Source organism: Panthera tigris, chromosome D1, assembly GCF_018350195.1.
Source record: "Panthera tigris isolate Pti1 chromosome D1, P.tigris_Pti1_mat1.1, whole genome shotgun sequence".
Taxonomy (NCBI): domain Eukaryota; kingdom Metazoa; phylum Chordata; class Mammalia; order Carnivora; family Felidae; genus Panthera; species Panthera tigris.
Genome location: NC_056669.1, coordinates 31,554,780 through 31,581,495, shown reverse-complemented (window position 1 = coordinate 31,581,495; position 26,716 = coordinate 31,554,780).

Genomic DNA, 26,716 nt, shown 5'->3' with positions numbered 1-26,716 from the left:
AAGGGATTCATTAAGATTTGCATTAAAGATACTTGTTTGGGTTTCTATAAGAGATTTACAAGTTCAAAGAAACTGTCGTCAAACTCAGTGTACTCCAAGGGGTAATAAAGGTTGAACACAAAGAGTACATTTTCAAGTCGAAGAAACTGTTGCTATTAATAGGATATTTACCACGTTAGAGAAGCAGGGCACCCCAGCTTCCAAATGGTCAACTTGGTGGCAGAGAAAATTTCACTATGGGAAAACATTTATATCAGAATACTCACGTAAGAATAATCATCACATTTATCATCCAAATTTCATATCAGTCTAGGCCCTAGGCTTCAAGCAAAATGGGCACTGAACACTTACAATGAGAGCTATATAACAAAAAGAAGCCAATCCTTGGCTAAAAAATGATACATTAATGTATCATTACATTACACCATCATTACACCTACATCATGCCAGGGGTGCCTGAGTGGCTCAGTCGGTTAAGCGTCCAACTTTGGCTCAGGTCATGATCTCATGGTTCATGGGTTCAAGCCCCACATCGGGCTTTGTGCTGACAGCTCAGAGCCTGGAGCCTGTTTCAGATTCTGTGTCTCCCTCTCTCTCTGCTTCTCCCTCACTCGCACTCTGTCTCCTTCTGTCTCAAAAATAAATAAACATTAAAAAAAATACTTCATGCCAGAGACAAGTCCTTTGAGAGAAGTACAGCCATAGATATTGATGAGAGTATCAATAAATTTCTATAATCATCTTTCCAAGAAACAATTAGTCATGTACATCAAGAACCATGAAAATATATGTTCAGGCCCACAATTATCATATTCTTCAAATATTATTAGAGATGTTCTTTATTATATATTTAAATGGGATTACATAGAAGCAGCCTCAAGAAAAAGCCTAAAGGGAAGTGGTAACAAAAATTACAGTGGGGCCACAAATTATTTAGAATGATGATTTGCCAAAAGCACACGGTACACACTGTATGTTGGCCAATGTGACAATAAATTATATTAAAAATAAATAAATAAATAAATAAACACACCATCCACAGGAAAAAATTTAAAAAATAATAAATAAAATGATGATTTGTACATATGTCTAATGACATAAAAATTCACTGTATAGTATTAAGTCATAATAACATGATGCCAAAGTATAGAGCCAGAGTGCTCACAAGTGCCAAAATATATGCTACATATGAAGAAAAGGCCTCATGCATATGCTTCTGGATGTTAAGCATAGTTCTCTCTTGGTTGTGAGATTATGTGGGGTTTATTTCCTCTATTATCCCTTTGGTAATTATCAAATTTTCTAACATTTGCATGTATTACTGAAAAGGAAACTTAACCATAAAGCATTTCTGTGAAGAATGAATGACTCCTGGCCCTAAGATATGGCTTCATCCTGTTTGGAACACTTGTGATATTCACATGATTGCCTTTGGTGCATGGAAGTCAAGGTTCTGCACTAACTCATTCTTAGCCTGAACATTTTAGAAGCTTGTGACCAGTTTTGGATGTCTGCCAAGTCTTTAGGTAGAGAAATCTGTTTCTGACTCCTAAACCCCACCCCCACTTAGCCTCATTCCTGTTGCATCATCTTCCCCACACAGCCTGCATTAGAGAGGTGGCTTTTTCCTTTTCTGATTCTGTCTCATTTGCTTTATCTTCCCGACCAGGCCTTCATATCCTGAGGGAAATAAATAAAAAAATTAGTTCTAGTTAAAATTACCTAGATAACTTCTGGCAAATAATATTTTCTCTGAATTAGTCATATATCTTCTTTCTGCCACCCAAGTGTTCCTCTCTTATGTTTATATAAACATACCTTATATAAATCACTTGCTTACCACAGGAATTATAAATAATAACAAAAATTGTGAACCATCTAAAATACTGAACTATATTACTGTAAATACATTTATACCAACATATATACACATATATACCACTTAAATGCTCAAACATATATTCATATATCCATAAACAAATACATTTACAAGTACGGATATACATGTTCATTTACATAGCCAATTCCTCTGCCATACATCCATAAAAACTTTGGGACTAAGAAGATGTTTGGAGGAAAAGTGTTCATTCATATAGTGAAAGTCAGTATAGTGTAGTGTCAAAGAGTTTAGGCTCTAGAATTAGGCTGTAAGGATTCAAATTTTAATTTTGCCATTTGTCACCTTGAAAATAGTATTTAAACTCTCTGTACTTTTAACAAGAGGCCCTTTATACTATTACACCATAGGCTTTTTATGAGGTAGAATTGAATTAATATATATACACATCACTTAGAACAGTCTCTGGCGCATAGTAAGTGCTTAGTAAATGTTTTCCATATACAGAAGTCATATGTATTGAGTTTAACATGTGACCCAATACGACATGCTTATTTATGGCTCTATTAATGAATCAGCTTGCCCCCAATACATACACAAAGCCATACCATGGTATAAAGTGAAGGCCATAGATGTCCAAAAGTCTAAACACTGGGGAAGATATTCAGCTATCTAATACGAGATCAATGCCCCAACTGAACTCCTCTTTTTATGAAGGGGGTAAAATAAACACTGAGGATACCAGAAGATGGAAAAGTGATTTCTTCTTTCCCTAAAGACCAACTCAGTCACAATTTGGAGGAGTAGAAAAACTATGCTTAATAGAAGGCCCTTAGTGTTGGGACTCAGAAACTCAACAAGAAGCCAAGATATTCTGGAAACAAATAATCCAATTAAGCAGACCAGAACATGGATGAATATATTATGAATATGTTATGAATATGTTAGCAATGAACTCAGAGGACAATTAATATGTGGAGTTACCTATCCTGTTTATATGATTTGGAGGAGTTTTGATTAGGTCAAGAGTGACCTTGAAGGCTTAGTCCTATTTCTCATATTCATAAAAGGTAGACTAAGCTAGTTACCTTGTAAAGAGCATTAAGGAAGCCTAGTGTATAATGGCAAAATCTACTTCCACTTTTTGTTAGGTGATCCAATGGCCTCCTACTGAAGTTTAAACTTTTTTTCTGTGAGGCTAGAATGAAAGAAGGGATAAATCTATATTTGATATTTAGAATTAGTATAATTACAAATATTTGCAGTAAGAATATATTACTGAGCATAAGTTGAGGGTGCATGTATCCTTTTAAGATAGTGTTTTCACTTTCTTTGGGTAAAGAGCAGTGAAATGACTAAGAGAAATAAAAATGCCACATGATTTCACTTATATGTGGAATATATAAAACAAAACAAACTCTTAAATACAGAGAACAAACTGGTGGTTGCCAGGTGGGAGGTGGGTGGAGGGATGGATGAAATAAAGAGGATTAAGAGGTAAAAATTTCCAGTTATAAAATAAGTCATGGAAATGAGAACTACAGCACAAGGAATATAGTCAATAATATGATAACAATGTTATATGGTGACAAATGGTAACTATACTTATCCTGGTGAGCACTGAGTAGTGTATAGAATCGTCAAATCACTATACTGTACACTTAAAACTAACATAGCACTGTATGTCAATTATTCTTCAATAATAAATTAAAAAAGAATATATCACTGGGGTTTTCAAATAACATATATCAAAACATACCAGGTGCACTTTCCAAGTATGGATGCTACTATATGGTAAGTAGGTCAAAGAGATTAGAATCAGACAGACATGTAAAATTTTGCCTCTGGATCCCACTTCTAGACACAATGGAATAAGATGGACTTGACTTCCCCTCCTTCTTTAAAAAACTAGCACAGGAGATGCCTGAGCAGCACAGTTGGTTGAGGGTTTGACTCTTGATTTCTGCTCAGGTTATGATCTCATGGTTCATGGGCTCGAGCCCTGCATTGGGTTCTTGTGCTGACAGTGTGGAACTTACTTGGGATTCTCTCTCTCTCTCCCTCCCTCTCTCTCTCTCTGCCCCTCCCCTGCTCACGTGCTCTTTCTCTGTCTCTCTCTCTCTCTCTCAAAATAAATAAATAAAACTTAAAAAATAAAATAAAATAATAAAAAAAACTAACACAGCAGATGCAATACATAAAAGAATGACTTAAAGTATTGATGAATAATCAGTTAAACAGTGATATCAGAGACAAGGAAAATCAATGAGTAAGCCCTGTTATTAATTCAGAATTCAAAAGAAAATTGCCACAGATATGGGTTCAATTAGCCCTAGACTACACGCAGTTCTGATCTCACCTATAAAAACTTAAAGGCAAGTACTGAAAATATTAAAAGTTTCCAAGTAACTTAATCGTGAACCAGGAGAAAGCTCAAATATATTTAAAGAAATACAATTACCCAGCACACAATAATATAAAATTCACAAAATCCATCATTCAATGAAGAAATGCCAGGTACACAAGAAAAAGGAAAATATGACCAATAATAAAATTAGATTAACATAGACACAGAAATTAAATGTATGTTTAATGTACTATTTTAGTACATTAAAACAATTATAATAAATACACTCCATACATTTACAAGGTAGAAGACAGTAAAGTAATAAGGAGAGATACAGAAAGTAGATTATAAAAACACAACAGCAACACAAAGTGAACTGCATAAAACACAAGGTATCCATTAGATGTGATTAACAACACATTAAATACTACACAAGAAAAAAAAATCAGTGAACTTGAAGACAATGCAATTGAAACTGACTAAAACAAAATACAGACAAGAAAGAATATTGAAATAAATAGGTATGAGTTTGAGGATAATATCAACTGGCCTGACACATATGCATAATTAGAGTCCAAAAGGAGAGGTATGAGATGGAGGAAGAGGAAGAGCAAGAAAAAAAATTAAAGAAATAATGGCAAAATATTTTCCAAATTTGTTGAAAACGTATTCACAGATCCAGGGAATTCAGTGAATTTATTTCATTTTATTTTTTTTATATTATTTTTTTCAATACATGAAATTTACTGTCAAATTGGTTTCCATACAACACCCAGTGCTCATCCCAAAAGGTGCCCTCCTCAATACCCATCACCCACCCTCCCCTCTCCCACCCCCCATCAACCCTCAGTTTGTTCTCAGTTTTCAACACTCTCCCATGCTTTGGCTCTCTCCCACTCTAACCTCATTTTTTTTTCCTTCCCCTCCCCCATGGGTTTCTGTCAAGTTTCTCAGGATCCACATAAGAGTGAGAACATATGGTATCTGTCTTTCTCTGTATGGCTTATTTCACTTAGCATCACACTCTCCAGTTCCATCCATGTTGCTACAAAAGGCCATATTTCATTCTTTCTCATTGCCATGTAGTATTCCATTGTGTATATAAACCACAATTTCTTTATCCATTCATAAGTTGATGGACATTTAGGCTCTTTCCATACTTTGGCTATTGTTGAGAGTGCTGCTACAAACATTGGGGTACAAGTGCCCCTATGCAACAGTACTCCTGTATCCCTTGGGTAAATTCCTAGCAGTGCTATTGCTGGGTCATAGGGTAGGTCTATTTTTAATTTTCTGAGGAACCTCCACACTGCTTTCCAGAGCGGCTGCACCAATTTGCATTGCCCCCAACAGTGCAAGAGGGTTCCCGTTTCTCCACGTCCTCTCCAACATCTATAGTCTCCCGATTTGTTCATTTTGGCCACTCTGACTGGCGTGAGGTGATATCTGAGTGTGGTTTTGATTTGTATTTCCCTGATAAGGAGCGACGTTGAACATCCTTTCATGTGCCTGTTGGCCATCCGGATGTCTTCTTTAGAGAAGTGTCTATTCATGTTTTCTGCCCATTTCTTCACTGGGTTATTTGTTTTTCGGGTGTGGAGTTTGGTGAGCTCTTTATAGATTTTGGATACTAGCCCTTTGTCCGATATGTCATTTGCAAATATCTTTTCCCATTCCGTTGGTTGCCTTTTAGTTTTGTTGGTTGTTTCCTTTGCTGTGCAGAAGCTTTTTATCTTCATAAGGTCCCAGTAGTTCATTTTTGCTTTTAATTCCCTTGCCTTTGGGGATGTGTCGAGTAAGAGATTGCTACGGCTGAGGTCAGAGAGGTCTTTTCCTGCTTTCTCCTCTAAGGTTTTGATGGTTTCCTGTCTCACATTCAGGTCCTTGATCCATTTTGAGTTTATTTTTATGAATGGTGTAAGAAAGTGGTCTAGTTTCGACCTTCTGCATGTTGCTGTCTAGTTCTCCCAGCACCATTTGTTAAAGAGACTGTATTTTTTCCGTTGGATGTTCTTTCCTGCTTTGTCAAAGATGAGTTGGCCATACGTTTGTGGGTCTAGTTCTGGGGTTTCTATTCTACTCCATTGGTCTATGTGTCTGTTTTTGTGCCAATACCATGCTGTCTTGATGATGACAGCTTTGTAATAGAGGCTAAAGTCTGGGATTGTGATGCCTCCTGCTTTGGTCTTCTTCTTCAAAATTACTTTGGCTGTTCGGGGCCTTTTGTGGTTCCATATGAATTTTAGGATGGCTTGTTCTCATTTCGAGAAGAATGCTGGTGCAATTTTGATTGGGATTGCATTGGATGTGCAGATAGCTTTGGGTAGTATTGACATTTTGACAATATTTATTCTTCCAACCCATGAGCAGGGAATGTCTTTCCATTTCTTTATATCTTCTTCAATTACCTTCATAAGCGTTCTATAGTTTTCAGCATACAGATCTTTTACATCTTTGGTTAGGTTTATCCCTAGGTATTTTATGCTTCTTGGTGCAATTGTGAATGGGATCAGTTTCTTTCTTTGTCTTTCTGTTGCTTCATTGTTAGTGTATAAGAATGCAACTGATTTCTGCACATTGATTTTGTATCCTGCAACTTTGCTGAATTCATGTATCAGTTCTAGCAGACTTTTGGTGGAGTCTATCGGATTTTCCATGTATAATATCATGTCATCTGCAAAAAGCGAAAGCTTGACTTCATCTTTGCCAATTTTGATGCCTTTGATTTCCTTTTGTTGTCTGATTGCTGATGCTAGAACTTCCAACACTATATTAAACAGCAGCGGTGACAGTGGGCATCCCTGTCGTGTTCCTGATCTCAGGGAAAAAGCTCTCAGTTTTTCCCCATTGAGGATGATGTTAGCTGTGGGCTTTTCATAAATGGCTTTTATGATCTTTAAGTAAGTTCCTTCTATCCCGACTTTCTCAAGGGTTTTTATTAAGAAAGGATGCTGGATTTTGTCAAAGGTCTTTTCTGCATCGATTGACAGGATCATATGGTTCTTCTCTCTTTTTTTTTTAATTAATGTGATGTATCACGTTGATTGATTTGCGAATGTTGAAACAGCCCTGCATCCCAGGAATGAATCCCACTTGATCATGGTGAATAATTCTTTTTATATGCTGTTGAATTCGATTTGCTAGTATCTTATTGACAATTTTTGCATCCATATTCATCAGGGATATTGGCCTGTAGTTCTCTTTTTTTACTGGCTCTCTGTCTGGTTTAGGAATCGAAGTAATACTGACTTCAAAGAATGAGTCTGGAAGTTTTCCTTCCCTTTCTATTTCTTGGAATAGCTTGAGAAGGATAGGTATTATCTCTGCTTTAAACGTCTGGTAGAACTCCCCTGGGAAGTCATCTGGTCCTGGACTCTTATTTGTCGGGAGATTTTTGATAACCGATTCAATTTCTTCACTGGTTATGGGTCTGTTCAAGCTTTCCATTTCCTTCTGATTGAGTTTTGGAAGAGTGTGGGTGTTTAGGAATTTGTCCATTTCTTCCAGGTTGTCCAATTTGTTGGCATATATTTTTTCATAGTATTCTCTGATAATTGTTTGTATCTCTAAGGGATTGGTTGTAATAATCCCATTTGCACTCATGATTTTATCTATTTGGGTCATCTCCCTTTTCTTTTTGAGAAGCCTGGCTAGAGGTTTATAAATTTTGTTTATTTTTTCAAAAAACCAGCTCTTGGTTTCGTTGATCTGCTCTACAGTTTTTTTAGATTCTATATTGTTTATTTCTGCTCTGATCTTTATGATTTCTCTTCTTCTGCTGGGTTTAGGCTGCCTTTGCCGTTCTGCTTCTCTTTCCTTTAGGTGTGCTGTTAGATTTTGTATTTGGGATTTTTCTTGTTTCTTGAGATAGGCCTGGATTGCAATGTATTTTCCTCTCAGGACTGCCTTCGCTGCATCCCAAAGCGTTTGGATTGTTGTATTTTCATTTTCGTTTGTTTCCATATATTTTTTAATTTCTTCTCTAATTGCCTTGTTGACCCACTCATTCTTTAGTAGGGTGTGCTTTAACCTCCATGCTTTTGGAGGTTTTCCAGACTTTTCCCTGTGGTTGATTTCAAGCTTCACAGCATTGTAGTCTGAAAGTATGCATGGTATAATTTCAATTCTTGTGAACTTATGAAGGGCTGTTTTGTGACCCAGTATATGATCTATCTTGGAGAATGTTCCATGTGCACTCGAGAAGAAAGCATATTCTGTTGCTTTGGGATGCAGAGTTCTAAATATATCTGTCAAGTCCATTTGATCCAATGTATCATTCAGGGCCCTTGTTTCTTTATTGACCGTGTGTCTAGATGATCTATCCATTTCTGTAAGTGGAGTGTTAAAGTCCCCTGCAATGATCACATTCTTATCAATAAGGTTGCTTATGTTTATGAGTAATTGTTTTATATATTTGGGGGCTCTGGTATTGGTGCATAGACATTTATCATTGTTAGTTCTTCCTGATGGATAGACCCTGTAATTATTATATAATGCCCTTCTTCATCTCTTGTTACAGCCTTTAATTTAAAGTCTAGTTTGTCTGATATAAGTATGGCTATTCCAGCTTTCTTTTGGCTTCCAGTAGCATGATAAATAGTTCTCCATCCCCTCACTCTCAATCTAAAGGTGTCCTCAGATCTAAAATGAGTCTCTTGTAGACAGCAAATAGATGGGTCTTGGTTTTTTATCCATTCTGATACCCTATGTCTTTTGGTTGGCGCATTTAATCCATTTACATTCAGTGTTATTATAGAAAGATACGGGCTTAGAATCATTTTGATGTCTGTATGTTTTATGCTTGTAGTGATGTCTCTGGTACTTTGTCTCACAGGATCCCCCTTAGGATCTCTTGTAGGGCTAGTTTAGTGGTGACGAATTCCTGCAGTTTTTATTTGTTTGGGAAGACCTTTATCTCTCCTTCTATTCTAAATGACAGACTTGCTGGATAAAGGATTCTCGGCTGCATATTTTTTCTGTTTAGCACACTGAAGATATCGTGCCAATCCTTTCTGGCCTGCCAAGTTTCCAAAGAGAGATCAGTCACGAGTCTTATAGGTCTCCCTTTATATGTGAGGGCATGTTTATCCCTTGCTGCTTTCAGAATTTTCTCTTTATCCTTGTATTTTGCCAGTTTCCCTATGATATGTCGTGCAGAAGATCGATTCAGTTACGTCTGAAGGGAGTTCTCTGTGCCCCTTGGATTTCAATGCCTTTTTCTTTCCCCAGTTCAGGGAAGTTCTCAGCTATAATTTCTTCACGTACCCCTTCAGCACCTTTCCCTCTCTCTTCCTCCTCTGGGATACCAATTATGCGTATATTATTTCTTTTTAGTGTATCACTTAGTTCTCTAATTTTCCCCTCATACTCCTGGATTTTTTTATCTCTCTTTCTCTCAGCTTCCTCTTTTTCCATAACTTTATCTTCTAGTTCACCTATTTTCTCCTCTGCCTCTTCAATCTGAGCTGTCGTGGTTTCCATTTTGTTTTGCATTTCGTTTAAAGCGTTTTTCAGCTCCTCGTGACTGTTCCTTAGTCCCTTGATCTCTGTAGCAAGAGATTCTCTGCTGTCCTCTATACTGTTTTCAAGCCCAGCGATTAATTTTATGACTATTATTCTAAATTCACTTTCTGTTGTATTATTTAAATCCTTTTTCATCAGTTCATTAGCTGTTGTTACTTCCTGGAGATTCTTCTGACGGGAATTCTTCCGTTTGGTCATTTTGGATAGTCCCTGGAGTAGTGAGGACCTGCAGGGCACTTCCCCTGTGCTGTCTTGAATAACTTGGGATGGTGGGCGGGGCCGCAGTCCGACCTGATGTCTGCGCCCAGCCCACCACTGGGGCCACAGTCAGATTGGTGTGTGCCTTCTCTTCCCCTCTCCTAGGGGCGGGATTCACTGTGGGGTGGCATGGCCATCTGGGCTACTTGCACACTGCCAGGCTTGTGGTGCTGGGGATCTGGCGTATTAGCTGGGGTGGGTAGGCAAGGTGCATGGGGGTAGGAGGGGCAGGCTTAACTCGCTTCTCCTTTGGTGATCAGCTTCAGGGGAGGCCTTCTGGCAGCAGGAGGGAGTCAGATCCGCTGCCGGAGGTTTGGCTCCGCAGAAGCACAGAGTTGGGTGTTTGCGTGGAGCAAGCAAGTTCCCTGGCAGGAACTGGTTCCCTTTGGGATTTTGGCTGGGGGATGGGCGAGGGAGATGGCGCTGGTGAGCGCCTTTGTTCCCCACCAAACTGAGCTCTGTTGTCAGGGGGCTCAGCAGCTCTCCCTCCCTTTGTCCTCCAGCTTTTCCGCTTTCCGAGCAGAGCTGTTAACTTATGACCTCCCAGACGCTAAGTCGTGCTTGCTGTCAGAACACACTCTGTCTGGCCCCTCCGCTTTTGCCAGCCAGACTCAGGGGCTCTGCTTGATAGGCAGGCTGCCCCTCCACCCCGGCTCCCTCCCGCCAGTCCGTGGAAGGCGCACCGCCTCGCCGCTCTTCCTGCCCTCTTCCATGGGCCTCTTGTCTGCGCTTGGCTCCGGAGACTCTGTACTGCTAATCCTCTGGTGGTTTTCCGGGTTATTTAGGCAGGTGTAGGTGGAATCTAAGTGATCAGCAGGAGGTGCAGTGAGCCCAGCGTCCTCCTACGCCGCCATCTTCCAACCTCTACTCGGAAATTCAGTGAATTTAAACACACACACACACACACACACACACACACACAGAAACCTACATCCAGGAAGTAGATAAACCAGGGATGAGGGAAAAAAAAAAACTTAGAAGCAGACAGAGAAGGAAAAAAAAAGGCTAATTATATAAAAAGAATAAAGATAGAAATATATAAGACATTGTCAGAAACAATGCAAGCCAGAAGACAGTGAGATGTCATTTTCAAAGTACTGAAAGAAAAAAAATCTGTCAACTGAGAATTCCACACTCTTGAAAAACATTTTTCAAAAGTGAAGGTAAAGACAGTTCCAGACATACAAAAGCTGTAAGATTTCATTATGAGGAGAACTTCAGTGCAATAAATATTAAAAAGAAGTTCTGTCAGAGTGAAAATGATGGCAGATGGAAATCTGGACCAACACAAGGGACTAAAGATTAAAGAAGATTGATATGGCTAAAATAAAACATTTCCTACATCTCACTTTAAAGGAAAGACAGTTAAAATAGAAGCATATACTCATAAGGTTTCTATGCTGTTACTGAGCTAATATAATATTAACTAAAGGTGGATTGTCATATGTTAAAAATGTATACTATGAAACCTAAAGGAACCAATCAATTAAAAAAAGTACAGCTAGCCAGGGGCTCAGTAGGAATGAAGGATGAATAATTGAAGCATAGGGGATGTTAAAGAAAGTGAAACTAATCTGTGTGATACCATAATATTGGATACATTATACATTTGTCAATAGAATGTATAACATGGTGAATCCTTACATAAACTATGGACTTATTGATAATAATGAATCAATATTGGTGTATTGCTTACTAAAAAAATGGACTGCACTAGTGCAAATGTTAATTATAAGGGAAGCTGCTGAGGTGGGGGGTGATGAAAGGGTAAATGGGAATCCTCTGTATTTTCCACTTGATTTCTCTGCAAACCTAAAACTGCTCTAAACAAATAAAGTACAATAATTTAAAAAAATAAAGGAGTCTTGCACTTTGCCACCATTTAAATGGGAGTGCTCAAAAAAAGATCATTTTCCTCTTATCATCCAGCTCAATGAGTTATTGATCACTAATTTGAAGCTATTGTCAGGGCTAATGATCCCTTAAGTTTTGCATAGGAGATCTCTAGCCTGATATATTTTGGGCTTCTTACGGATTTGATTGGATTCTGCTTTTATGGGGTCTATTCTAACCAAGATTTTTAAAATTCATTACTTAATTAGTGGATAAGGAGAGCAGGTGTTCCATATTAAAGTGCCCAAAGTTGCTCTATACCACTTAGTTGTGAACTTCCCACAGATGTGCATCCTTATGGAGGCTTGAAACAGTTGTAATTGGGAAATTTAGAGACGTAGTTGACATTCAGTCACAGCCATGATGTGCTCATCAGTTGATGTTGTTAGTAACAATCTCCCATCTTTATTTTTGCCTCTATTGTATTAACCATTTTGTATTTTTTTTTAGTTTTTCATAGGATTCTGCTAATCATTTGGGTAGGTAGATGGAACATAAACATTAAGTATACCAATTAAATACCATGAGTAATTCATACAAAGCCCCAGGTTCTGTTCCTCTACATGTTGGCACTTGATGTACATGTACAAAAATGCAGAAGATCATCCAAGTTTCTTCTTGTTGCCTACCCTAGGTGAACTGCATAGATTGCCCAGACCCTTCATGAAGCAAAAATAATGCATTTTGTAAATAGTTACAACAATTTTAAATGGATTCATGAAAACAAGTTTATATCATGTTAAACACACTTAGGAAAGAAACCCAGAGTAAAAAAAAAAAAAAAAATTCTGAAAAGTAAATTAAGGGTTAGTCAGCTGCTAATATTTTAGAGAAAATCTGACAGAGTCAAAATGTCTGACCCCTCCCTACCCCCTGTTCATTCACTTCACCTGAATGGGTGGGCTTCTCCAGTTTGATGAGATTCTCTGCTAGAGATCATAAAAGGCATGGAATCAGTACAGATCATCTTGAAACTTAATATCAACCAAGCAGGAAAGTGAAGCAAAATTGGGAGAAAGGAGCTGTCATTATGTTGTGATGACACAGTTGAAAATAATGGACACAAGTAAAAATTCAATTACCAAGAAAAGACAGAAACAATAATTTCCAAGGATTGGCAATAACTGTTTCTTGGATAATCTTGTTTCACTTTTTTCTCTAGTGAAGTTTATTTTGTTCATTTCTTCCTATTGAGGTGAAGGCTGTTCTCTTTGTACTTATCCAGTTGCCACTTTCCCCTCAAACTCCTGGATATGGAATCCCATTGTCCACTGTCAATGCTAAAAATTTCCCTAGTCCAGATCAAGACCCAACTACATTGATTATCTTGGAAAATACAGTAAATGATCTTTGGCACTTAATGTCATATACTCTTTTTTATGTTGTAATTATAAAATTGGACATATATTCGTTATTGATAAAAAAAAATTCTATTTGGTCATCAACCTCATTTAAAATTTATTTGTTATGGGTTTACATGTACTCTGTGGAGCTGGACCAGAAAATGAATTGCTACAGGAATAAAACCAAGATTTGAACTGTGATAAAGATTCATCATTGTAAGGAAAAGTTAGGGCTAGACATTTTCTGCCTGAGTGATGCCTCTGGTTATTTTAGATCCTTGGCAAAAGTAGAATAGTTGACCCTACCCAATTATATCCCACAAGCAAAAAGCTATTCAAGGTATCTCCTTCACCATATGTCAGGGTGCCTGAATTACATTCATTAAGCAATCTTTCCTTTTATGATTTCAAAATATTCTTATTCAAAGGAAAATATCCTTGATAACAATGGTCATTTTAAGGATTGTCTTGCTAAAATGTAGACACATAGGGGGGCACCTGGGTGGCTCAGTAGGTTAAGTGTCTGACTTTGGCTCAGGTCATGACCTCACAGTTTGTGAATTCTAGCCCTATGTTGAGGCCTGTGCTGACAGCTCAGAGCCTGGGGCCTGCTTCAGATTCTGTGTCTCCCTCTCTCCTGCCTCTACCCCTGCCACTCACACTATGTCTTTGTAAAAGGAATAAACCTTAAAAAATTAAAACATAGACACATAGGTAATGATGATGGGCTGTAGAACACAACTGTGACAACCATCTGAGAGCAAGTTACTTCAGGAATAAATTCCAGAAGGAAAAGACATTGAGCAGGAGTTCCATGGTAATTAATAAGGGAGAAGAAACTAGGGATAAGTGTAGGGTGTCCCAAAGGACAAATATCACACTTTCACCATTTTGTTATAGACTTGCAAAGTTATTTCTCTTTCATTAACTCATCCAATCTATGATAAGCTTATTATGTCTTTTGATAAATATCCTCAGGAAAAAAGACTGAATTCATATCTCAGAAGAGGAGTAGGATCAGGAAGGACACATAGAAGAAAGGAAGAGGTGTAGTAGAGAAGTTATTAGCAAGAAGAGTGACAAAGTTACATTAAATATACACTATGTGACCTTCTCTTATGCCTAGCTAAATATGAGCAAAATATCTGAAGAGACATTTCACAAAACATGATATAGGAATAGATAATATGATTCTGAAAGAAACTCAACATTATTATTCATCAGGAAAATGTGAGTTAAAACTACAGTGAAGTTGCACTTCATGCACTCATTAAAATAGCTAAACCTAAAGGATTGGCAATATCAAGTGTTGGTATGAATTTGGAGTTACTGGATTTATCATTCATTGCTAGTGGAATGTAAAGTGGTGCAACAGCTTGGGAAACCAGTTTGGCAGATTTTTGTAAAGTTAAACATACAGTTACCATATGACCCAGCCATTCCACTCCTGGGTACTTATCCAAAAGAAATGAAAACATATGCTAACTTAAAGACTTGAATATGGATTCTTTTAGATGTATTAGTTTACTATGGCTACTATAACAAATTATACAAATTTGGTGGCTTAAAACAATACGAATTAATTTTCTTATGATTCTTGAGGAACGAAATCTAAAATCAGTTACACTGGGATAAAGTCAAGGTGTCAGCAGGGCTGGTTCCTTGTCTTTTTCAGCTTCCCATTGCCTCCTATATTCCTTGGTTTGTAGCCCCTTCAACTTCAAAGTACACCAATCCAATTTCTGCTCCCTCATCACATTACCTTTCCTTCTCTGTCTTTGACTCCTACTGCCTCCTTCTTATGAGGACCATTGTGATGGTCCACTGGATAATCTAGGATAATCTCTCCACCTCAGGATCCTTAAATTAAATACACCTACAATATCCCCTTTGCCATATAAAGTAGTATTCACAGATTCCAGGGATTAAGACATGGACTTCCCTGGGTGGAAGGGTGGCATTATTCACTCTACCACAAAAGCTTCATTCATAATGTCTCAAATATCCATAATAATGAATGGATAAATAAAATGTGTATTCATACAATGGAATATTATTCATCAATGAAAATAATTAATATCTGATATATGCAAAATATTGGTGAATCTCACTAACACTGTAGTAGTTGGCAGAAACCAAATAACAAAGAATTCATACACTGTGATTTCATTTATATGAAATTATGATAGACAAAATTAATCTGTAGTGAGAGAAATAATATAACTTATTATACAGAGTAAAGGTATCAGGTGTTTTTGTCCAAAAATCCATACAAAAGAAATTTTGGGGTAAATTAATTTGATTTTTAACAAGGCAAGGTTGTATACATTTGTCAAAATAACCATATATACATATATAAAATGTAGTTATACATATATAAATTATATGTAAATTATACTTCAATTACATTGGTTAAAAAATAGAAATAATTGGCTTGTTCAACTATTCCCCATGCCTTTTGTGCCCTAGTGGACTGATTGGGGAAACAAAGTTTTCTAGCTGAGTGGGTGAAATTCAGTGAGCCAAAAATGTTTATGTTTCTTGGAGGGCTACCTTATTCTGAATTCTTGTGTACATCCATAAGCAGTTCTAATTACCTGGTTCTGATCAAGGGATACTTCTTTCTAAGACATTAAGAGGATGGTTCAGTCAGGGGACCTGGTAGAATATTCTTTGGTAAACAAGCTGAACCTAATCTCACACACTAGAATGAAGTGCCACAAAACTCTTCTTTATCTTGTCAAATGTTTTTTCTTGTAATGGTAGAAGATGAGCCACAAAAGATGGTAAACAGATTTTAGGCAATCTCTCGGAGGGTGAATGTTCTCAGTCTTTGGAGCAGACCAATAAGGCTGATGAGTAAAAGAGAAATTCTTTTTATTCTGTTTGGTTTCTTCCACCATCTTGATGTTCAGACTGCTGTTCTTCCTTAGTTAGAAAACGGTGTTGGTTGAGACTAGACAATTTGAAGAAACTCCCTACTCACCACTTTAGTGATGGTCACTGCCTTCTGGATTGTTTGGTGTCTAGGAACTCACTGGCCTAACCCCATTAATATACAATTTTGGGAAACAATAGCTTTTACTCTACTGTGAAGACAGTCATGTGTTCATCATGGTGGAATAACCTAAGATTTTCATTGCTTTTCCTTGATGGAGTGAAAAGAGGCTTATGAATTCTAGTGATTGGAGAAGCTGAGGAATGTGATTCATGACCACATACCTTGAGAACAATTAGTCAGTCTGGGAAGGTAATTTACTCTGTTTACAACCAAGATGATTTTGAACTCAACATTTTGTCGTTCTAATTTTGCTTCATTTTTTATGTTTATTTTTGAGAGAGAGAGAGAGACAGACAGTGAGTGGTAGAGGGGCAGAGAAAGGTAGACACAGAATCTGAAGCAGGCTTTAGGCTCTGAGCTGTCAGCACAGAGCCCGATGTGGGGCTCGAACCCACAAACTGTGAAATTGTGACCTGAGCTGAAGTCAGACGGTTAACCGACTGAGCCACTCAGGTGCCCCTCTAATTTTTCTTCTTACAGCCACTGCACACTCACCTAATCATAAACATTGCACCTAAAAATTATCAGAACCCCCTTCAAGAGAACAGCTGAGTTGTTCTCCCCAGTCCAGGAAAATATTTATTATTCTGAGTACTTATTGGTAGGAGATTACTATCTTGAGGGTTTCTCATTCTCAGGGAAGAAAAGAAGATAGAGTGGATATATCAAGGGATGATACACCTATAAGAATTTTTAAAAAAGGAAAATTGTAAAAAGTTTTTCAAAATATCTTATCCACCTAGAGATCCTCTTTACAAATTGGGGTTGGGAAAAAAAAAGAATAAATGGTTGTTTCTCCATTTGCATCATTTTCTACTCCTTGTCCATGCACAAAGTTCTCCAGGACACATTTATGTAGCCAGGATGGAAGGAAGGATCCCTGGTCATTTGTTACAACTTGGCAGCCAACACCACTGCGGGTCAGCTTCCATGGATTCTGCACTCCTTTCCTTTCTTCTTTGTATCCCGTCTGTCACTTGGTCTTCGTTTCTTTTCCTTAAGCTCCTTGAACTGGTGTACGTATAGCTGCTTTAATACATATGGAGAAACATAGGGATGATATTCATGGAACCTTAACCAATTCCAAGTTTTTCTGGCTCTACCAAAAGAGGTACACCCAGTGATGGGAGTCTGGAAGCTAAACCAAGTCATTGTGGAGATACTCAGCTGCCATCAATTAAGTATCCCTTCCCCCAAGCACTTGGGGATGTGTGGAAAAAAGAGCATCGAAGAGGGTTGTGTCACTATGTAAGAGAGACATGTGACAAATCATCTTGTATTATCAAAGATTTGATAAATTCAGTAATAAAAATATTTAAAAATAATCCTATGTGAGAAACCACTATAGAATATGCAACCATGAAAAGACAAATAAGGGAATACAACAAACAACTCTAAGCACATATATTGAAAATTACACAAAGCAGAACAGCTCCTTACAAAGTACGACCTTACTGAATATAAAATGGATAATTTGGGGGCACCTGGGTGGCTAAGTCGGTTGAGAGTCCAACTTTCGCTCAGGTCATGATCTTATGGTTCATGAGTTTGAGCCCCATGTTGGCCTCTGGGCTGACAGCTCAGAGCCTGGAGCTTGCTTCAGATTCTGTCTCCCTGTCTCTCTGCCCCTACCTCGCTCACACTGTCTCTCTCTCAAAAGTAAATAAACGTTATTTTTTAATGGATAATTTGAAAAACAAATAATTGCTTAGGAAATGCAATCCATAATTTAATACTTCCCAAAAAGAAATCTCCAGGCCCAAATGAGGTAACTAATGAATTCTACCAAATGTTTAAATAAGAATGACACTTTTCCATAATCTCTTCCATAATATAGAAAAAGAGGAACTTTGTAATTCATTGTACGAAGCCAATACACCAAAATCAGACAAAAGGTAGTACAAAAATACTTTAAGAAGGCAAAAGAATAAAAAAAATACATAATTATATCAAGCATTTGTCAAAATTTATCACTAATTCAATTAATGAAAAAACTTCTCAGAAAGCTAGAAATAGGAACTTCCGCAACTTAATAAAAATCATTTACAAAATACTTACAGAGAACATTATACTTAATGACAAAAGACTGTTCTTTATCCCTATTTTCAGGAACAAGGCAAAGACATTTTTTTTTATTTTTTTTATTTTATTTTTTAATATATGAAATTTACTGTCAAATTGGTTTCCATACAACACCCAGTGCTCATCCCAAAAGGTGCCCTCCTCAATACCCATCACCCACCCTGCCCTACCTCCCAGCCCCCATCAACCCTCAGTTTGTTCTCAGTTTTTAACAGTCTCTTATGCTTTGGCTCTCTCCCACTCTAACCTCTTTTTTTTTTTTTCTTCCTTCCCCTCCCCCATGGGTTTCTGTTATGTTTCTCAGGATCCACATAAGAGTGAAACCATATGGTATCTGTCTTTCTCTGTATGGCTTATTTCACTTAGCATCACACTCTCCAGTTCCATCCATGTTGCTACAAAAGGCCATATTTCATTTTTTCTCATTGACACGTAGTATTCCATTGTGTATATAAACCACAATTTCTTTATCCATTCATCAATTGATGGACATTTAGGCTCTTTCCATAATTTGGCTATTGTTGAGAGTGCTGCTATAAACATTGGGGTACAAGTGCCCCTATGCATCAGTACTCCTGTATCCCTTGGATAAATTCCTAGCAGTGCTATTGCTGGGTCATAGGGTAGGTCTATTTTTAATTTTCTGAGGAACCTCCACACTGTTTTCCAGAGCGGCTGCACCAATTTGCATTCCCACCAACAGTGCAAGAAGGTTCCCGTTTCTCCACATCCTCTCCAGCATCTATAGTCTCCTGATTTGTTCATTTTGGCCACTCTGACTGGCGTGAGGTGATATCTGAGTGTGGTTTTGATTTGTATTTCCCTGATGAGGAGCGACTTTGAACATCTTTTCATGGGCCTGTTGGCCATCTGGATGTCTTCTTTAGAGAAGTGTCTATTCATGTTTTCTGCCCATTTCTTCACTGGGCTATTTGTTTTTCGGGTGTGGAGTTTGATGAGCTCTTTATAGATTTTGGATACTAGCCCTTTGTCCGATATGTCATTTGCAAATATCTTTTCCCATTCTGTTGGTTGCCTTTTAGTTTTGTTGGTTGTTTCCTTTGCTGTGCAGAAGCTTTTTATCTTCATAAGGTCCCAGTAATTCACTTTTGCTTTTAATTCCCTAAGGCAAAGACATTTGTTTGCATCTCTGTTATTCAGCATGGTGCAGGAAATTCTAATCATTGCAACAAATTAAGGAGAGGAAGTAGAGTCATATAGATCAGAAAAGAAGAAATAAAACTCTGCTTTTGTGAAAACAAAAATTTAAACATAATACCATTTGCAGTCACCAAAAAACATGAAACTCTTGATGTAAATCTAACAGAACATGTACAGGAATCCTATGGTGAAAATGACAAAATGCTTATGAAAGAAATTTAAAAAAATCTTAATAAATTCCTTGGTTGGAAGGCTCCACATAGTAAAGATGTCAATTCTCTTCAAATTGATATACAGGTTTAACACTATTTCTATCAAAATCTCAGTGATTTTTGTGTTGATATAGACAAGATTAATCTAAAATGTACATGGCAATGCAAAGATACTAGAATAGCTAAAACATTTTGGAAATATAAAACAAAACTTGGAGGAGTCATTCTGACACCTTAATATTCGATAGATATCTATAGGTAGATAGATATCTATATTAATCAAGACACTGTTATATTGACAGAGTGATAAACACTCAGATCAATGGAACAGAACCAAGAGCCCAGAAATAAAACCACACAAATATGTCCAATTATTTTTTTAAATAATTTTTTTACATTTTTATTTATTTTTGAGAGACAGCACAAGTGGGGGAGGAGCAGAGAGAGAATGAGACACAGAATCAGAAGCAGGCTGCAGGCTCTGAGCTGTCAGCGCAGAGCCCGATGCGGGGCTTGAACTCACAAACTGTGAGATCATGACCTGAGCTGAAGTCAGGCGCTTAACCGACTGAGCCACCCAGGTGCCCCATGTCCAATTATTTTTAATAAAGTTGGAAAAAATTCAATGGGGAAAGGGTAGTCTTTTCAACAAATAAGACTTAAACAATTGAATGTCATTAGGCAAAAATGAACCTAAATCTAAAGCTCACACATTAAGTGAAAATGGATCATAGATTTACTTGTAAAATGGAAAATATAAAAAAAAATAGAAGAAACAAGGAAAATTTTCAGGGCCTATGGTTTGGGAAAAATTTCTTAGATATGTTACCCAAATTGTTATCTATGAAAGAAAAAAAAATCAATAAATTGGGCTTCTTCAACATTTAAAACATTTGCTCTGCAAAGAACATATTAAGAAAAATAAACTATAATCCATAGACTAGGAGAAAACATTTGCAAGCCATATATATAACATAAGACTACTATCTAGAATATATAAACACTCTCAAAACACAACAGAAAAAAGTGGAACAAATATATAAAGAGAAATGTTACTGAAGAAGAAATACAGATGGAACATCAGCACATTGAAAGATGTTCATTCATCATAATTAGCCATCAGATAAATACAAATTAAGACCATGATAAGATATCATTACATACTTATCAGAAGAGTTAAAAGATAGTGACAATACCAAATGCTGGTGAGGATGTGAAGAAACCAAATCTCTCTTATACTTCTGGTGGTAATGTAACATGATGCAGTTATTCTAGAAAACATTTTGAAAATTTCTTTTAAAAACATGTATGTACAATATAACATAGCAATTGCTCTCCTGGACATTTACTCCAGAGAATTTAAAATATATGTCCACATACACAAATCTGTACATAATGGCTTTAATCATATTTCTTTGTAATGGCCAAAAACTCAAGACAATCAAACTACCCTGCAATAAGTGAATGGTTTAACAAACTATGATACATCCATACAATGAAATCTTACTAAGGAGTAAAAAGGAACAAACTATTGATATACACAACCACTTGGGTGACTCTCAATGGCAATATTCTGAGTGAATAAAAGTTAATCTCTAAAGGTTAAACATTGTATGATTCCATTTAGATAACACTCTTGAAAAGACAAAAATATAGACCTAGAGAACAAATTAATGGTTGACAAGGATTAAAGATTGGTGGGGTGGGGACGCTGGGTGTGACTGTAAAGGGATAACAAAAGAGAGGTCTTTGTAATGATGAAACATTTCTTTCAGTGGTGATTACAGAGATCTACACAATGTAATAAAGTGATAGAGAACTATACATACGTTTCAATTCTAATTTCCTGGTTTAGATATTATGTACATTTGTATAAAATGTAACCTTTTGGGAAACTGAGTACATGAAACCTCTCTATACTATCTTTGCTATTTCCTGTGAATCTATATTATTTTAATTTAAAAAATATTAAAGACAATCTTGTGTAAATCACATTATTTCATGAGTCCATTGGAGACTACCATTGGTTTGAGTCTAGTTTTTAACATACCTTGTTATACCTCAATACCTTAATAAAAGGGTAATAGAAGGACATATCAAGCCAGTACAGGTAATAGATCTCCAGGCACAAATGCCCTTAAAGTGTTCTTTAGTGAGGAACAATATGTTCTATAATACAAGATAGGTAAGTATAATATGCATTGGCCACAAGCATTGAAAGGAATGTAATATAGCACAACTGTCAAACCTGGAAGAAGCTGTATTACATAAGGAGTAGCCTGGAGTTTGCGAAATTGGGAGTTGTCCAATGTGCTTATGCTTGATTGAAAAGTCTTATTTGTAAGATATTTCATAACCCAGTACTGTACAGAAATGGAGACTTTGTTCAAATTGAAAATACAAATGAGCACTAGAGTCTGAGAAAAATCTTTTCATGAGAAGGAAATGATTTTCTTTAGTCTCTGAGAGCTAAGAAAGAGAGGAAACATGGAGAAGTAAAGATAGCTTTCCCTAGACTAGTTTCATGGTGTATTTATGTATTGCTAATAAACTCATTAAGCTCTTGCATGAATATACAGATAATGAATTTTTCAATCTCCCATATGCTGTAATTGATTTTATTTGCTTCATTGAAATTTGGGGGGGCATACAAATCATGTGCCCTGCTACCTGCTTCACCTCCTACATATACCCCATTATTTCTACCTCCTCTTCCTTTTCTTTCTCCTCCTTTACATCTTCTGTCTACCTCACTCCTTCTGTTGTGCACATCCTCTCTCTTCTGTCTCTCTCTCTCTTTCTCTCTTGCTCTTCTTTGCTTCTTCCTCCTCTTTCTTCTCTTTCTCTATCCTGATTTTCTGGCTTGTATATATTCTTGTGTTCACACTTTCTTGACCTTTGTGTAACTGGTCATGTGATAAAGGTGGTCTTGCTGTTCATGTATATCTCTCATATTACAGTATTTGAGGGCATTAAGAACTGGGAAACTTTGAAATGCTTCAAGGGTATGAGAAGGTTAAGGGAAAAAAAAATAAAACAAGAGGTAGCTTCTATCAAGTCCTTCTGAGATTCTCCAGCCTGGCAGATTCATTACTTTAAGAAATGATAACTGATTGGTATCTGAAGTGGCAAAGAAAGAGTGATTTAAGTCATGTCTATTACCTGTCAGCAGACAATATCTCAGGCAGCTTTGGGAATGTGACAATGTTACTGGTGCCACTAGTAGTTTCCGGTTTTCCGCTTCAATGAGTATCCTCGTTTAGGAAACCAAAAAGTGTTTAAGGGCTAACTTCTAATTTTTCTATTTTTCTTATGACTGCTGCTGCTGCTTTGACAGCCTGGGTCCATGAACCTTGCCCAAATGCATAGAACTGCCATAGATAAAGCACAGTTTCCTTCACATCTTCAACTTCTCAGGGTCTGTGGCCCTATGTCCTGAGGCAATGGCAGATAAGCTCTTGGATTATTCTGAAATTAGTACAACTCACTCTCACGAGGATCATGAAGGTGATTTCCCTCAGACTGTCAGTTCAAGCCACTGCAGCCTACTTGCAAAATCCACCATTCTCCAGTTTTCAGACTTGAGAGATTCATGTTCAGCATAAACGATGCCTTCTTCTCTCCTACTCAATGCTCACGTCACACAGGGGCAATTTTAGATGTCCCTACATACCATGAAATTAAAATTGGATAGATCTTATAGTTAAAATTTTAAGCTATGATATTCCTAGACTGACAAAATTAACCAAAGAGGAACCACAGGTGAAGCTTGCATACGTAATTGGTTCCTTGCACACATAAGAATGTGTCAGGAGTTGTAATGTTTGTTTTTATTATTATGAAATTCAGAGTCATACAAATGGTGCATTTGATTCTATTATATGCAGGCAAGGGCACATAGGTCCAGAGAGGCACAAAGATTTACCCAAAGGTAAGGTGAAATAGTGGCTCTATTAGGAGTGGCTCAGATATCCTAAATTTTTCTTAAAGCTTCTTTCTACCACACCACAGTAGGTGGTTTTCTCTATAAAATGGTGCTTATTCATTCACTTAAGAAATGGAAAATCAGTGAAAAACACTTAATTATAATTTGTGGGAAGCAATATGAAGAACAAAATCTGAGTGTTATAGGAGAGAACAAGTAGGCTTGGGTGACTAGGAATGGTGGCCTTGAGGAGGTAACCTGCCATATGAGCTCAAGAAAATGAGAATTAAAAGCAAGAGCAAGAGAGGAATAAAGGGCTTATATGTCAGAGGAAATAGTACGTTTCAAGTCCCTGAGTCAGGAGACTACTATCTCTTAAAGAAACCAAGAGAAGGTTATTGTGGCTGGAGGACAGCTAGAATAGAAGAGAAGAACACTGATGATGTGGCTGAGGCAGAAGGCGACCATACCATGTGAAGACAGTCTATTGGGTCAGAGATCTGGGACTTTATGTGAAATGCGGCAGGAAACTACTGACTAGTCTTAAACAGAAAAGTAAACGGCATCTACCTGATGAGTAGTAATGTCAAGATCTTTGTATTTCTTGTTTGGAAAATGTTCATTTAGGTTCTCTGCCCATTTTTAATTGGATTATTTGTTCTTTTGAAGTTGAGTTGTATAAGTTCTTTATATATTTTGGACATTAATACTTTATGGATGGTATGCTAAATGAGATAATTCAGAGAGAGAAAAACAAATACCATATGATTACTTTCATGTGGAATTTAAGAAAAAAAAGAACAATGAACAAAGAGAAACAAAATAACCGGTATTTTTAAAAAGTTTTTAAAAATTTTATTTAAGTAATCTCTTGACTCAACATGGGGCTCAAACTCACAACCCTGAGATTAAGAGTTGCATACTCCTCTGACTGAGCCACCCAGGCACCCCAATAACAGGTTCTTAAGCACAGAGAACAAATTGGTGGTTATCAAACAGGAGGGGATTAGGCATATGGGTGAAAGAGATAAAGGAGTTTTAGAGTACACTTATCATAAGTTCTGAGTAATGTATAGAATTGTTAAATCATTATATTACATACCTGAAACTAATATAGCTCTGTAGGTTAATTATACTTAAATCAAATGAAATGAAATAAAGTATCTGTATTGTAAGTGAGAAAAAGATAATGGCATCTAATACATATTTGTAAAGGTCTCTCTGGACTTTACGTCAAGAGAGAGGTAAGAGTGGAATCAAGAAGAGTAATTAAGAGACTATTGTAATATGCAGGTGATCAATGAGTGTGATTCCAATAGTGGCTGTGAAGATGGAGGTATGGAGAGATTAGAGATATATTTTTGAGGCAGAAATGGCAGGAATTACTTATGGATTGGAAGTGAGAAGTAAGGAAAATGTAATATCAAAATAACTGTTATATTTATGGCTTAACAATTTCTTGTTTTATGGTTTAGCAATTTCTGGCTTGCAAGCTTACATTTCTGTCTTGATATTATTTTCTGAGATAATAAAACCTGAAGTAAGAACAGAGTGATGAGAGAAGGAGGACATAGATCAATGTTTATATTTGTATAATTTAAGTTTGGGATGCTATTCAAGTGAAGCTGTCAGAAATCTGTAGATCAGAAAAGTCTGGATTGAACGGGTGGATCTGGGCACCACTGGCAAATGGATGATTTAGAAGCCACAGCAAGGGTAAGCTCACCTAGAGAGAGATGTGGTGTGGGTCATGGCTACTATGTCTGTCTGTCCTCCTGGAAATGCTCTGAAGAGCCCAAGCTATTCTTTTGTCCAGTTGATTTCCCCTCTGACCCTCAAAAATATTATTTATTGTATCAGCATTTGTCTCAGGTCTCCTTATCTAGTAGGAACCTGATGGCCTGTCTTAAGGTTTCAAAAGAATAGAGTCAGGAAACAGGGAAGAAGATAATTACTTAGCAATGCTAATGACCCACACCTGGCTGCAACAATCATTTTCTTTAAAAAAAAGTCACATTTCAGAGCTGCTTGGTGCATGGATGCATTAATCACATTTGCATACGGTGCTCTATTTCAGATGACTTGAACATAACTCAGAGCAATCCATATTTATGATTTAAAAATTGCTGACTGAATAATTACACATTAAGTAACTTCTGTTTCCTTGTATATTATTGTTTCTAATTAGCAATGAGGGAAAATAAAGTCAGCATTATTTATGGATACAGTTTAGGTTTGTCATTTATATTGGGCTTGCTATCTTCATATCAGTTTACTGCCACTGATTAGCTGCTCCCTGTGATCTCACAGAGTTGGTCAGCCCTGGGGACAGGAAGGTTTCATCCTCCTACTTTTTCTAGCACTCTTCTTTTTTCTTCTCCCAAGTTTCTTCAGACTTTTCTTTAAGTCTCTACTCCAGGGACTCCTCACCAAGCACTGTCTTTACACCCTTCATGTAGTCTCATGTGCCATAAAGGAGAAAAAAGTCTTAATTCTGAAATCAATATGCTGAAATATTGCTACATGAAATTCATGCTTTCTATAATGGATTATTCAATGTTTGGACCTTTTTGGTGTTTGTTATTTTCATTTGTTATGAACAAACATTACTGGAGATACTTTTTCTAAATAGACTAATTACTTTTCAAGCTTCTTCCCTTTAGATTCATACCCAGTACACAACAGTCATTTATTAATGCTAATATAAATGGACTTATTTAATTTCAAAAAATTGGAAATCAGCTCGATAAATATAACCCCAACATAACTAAAGAAATTCAATAAATTACTTCCACTCTTCTTTCTATAATTGTCTCTGCTTATAGGTAAGCAAACTCTGAGGTATATGGCTAAAAAAATTATATTAAAAAATTAAAAACCTTTGTCAATATCCAATATATTTGTGACATACCAAATTTTCTGTAATATACCAAAATTTATGGGATGCAGCAAGAGCAGTTCTAAAAAAGAAGTTGATAGTCATAAAGGCCTACCTCAAGAAACAGGAAAATCCTTAAAAAGGACATCCTAACTTTACATATCAAGGAACTGGACAAAGAAGAACAAATGAAACC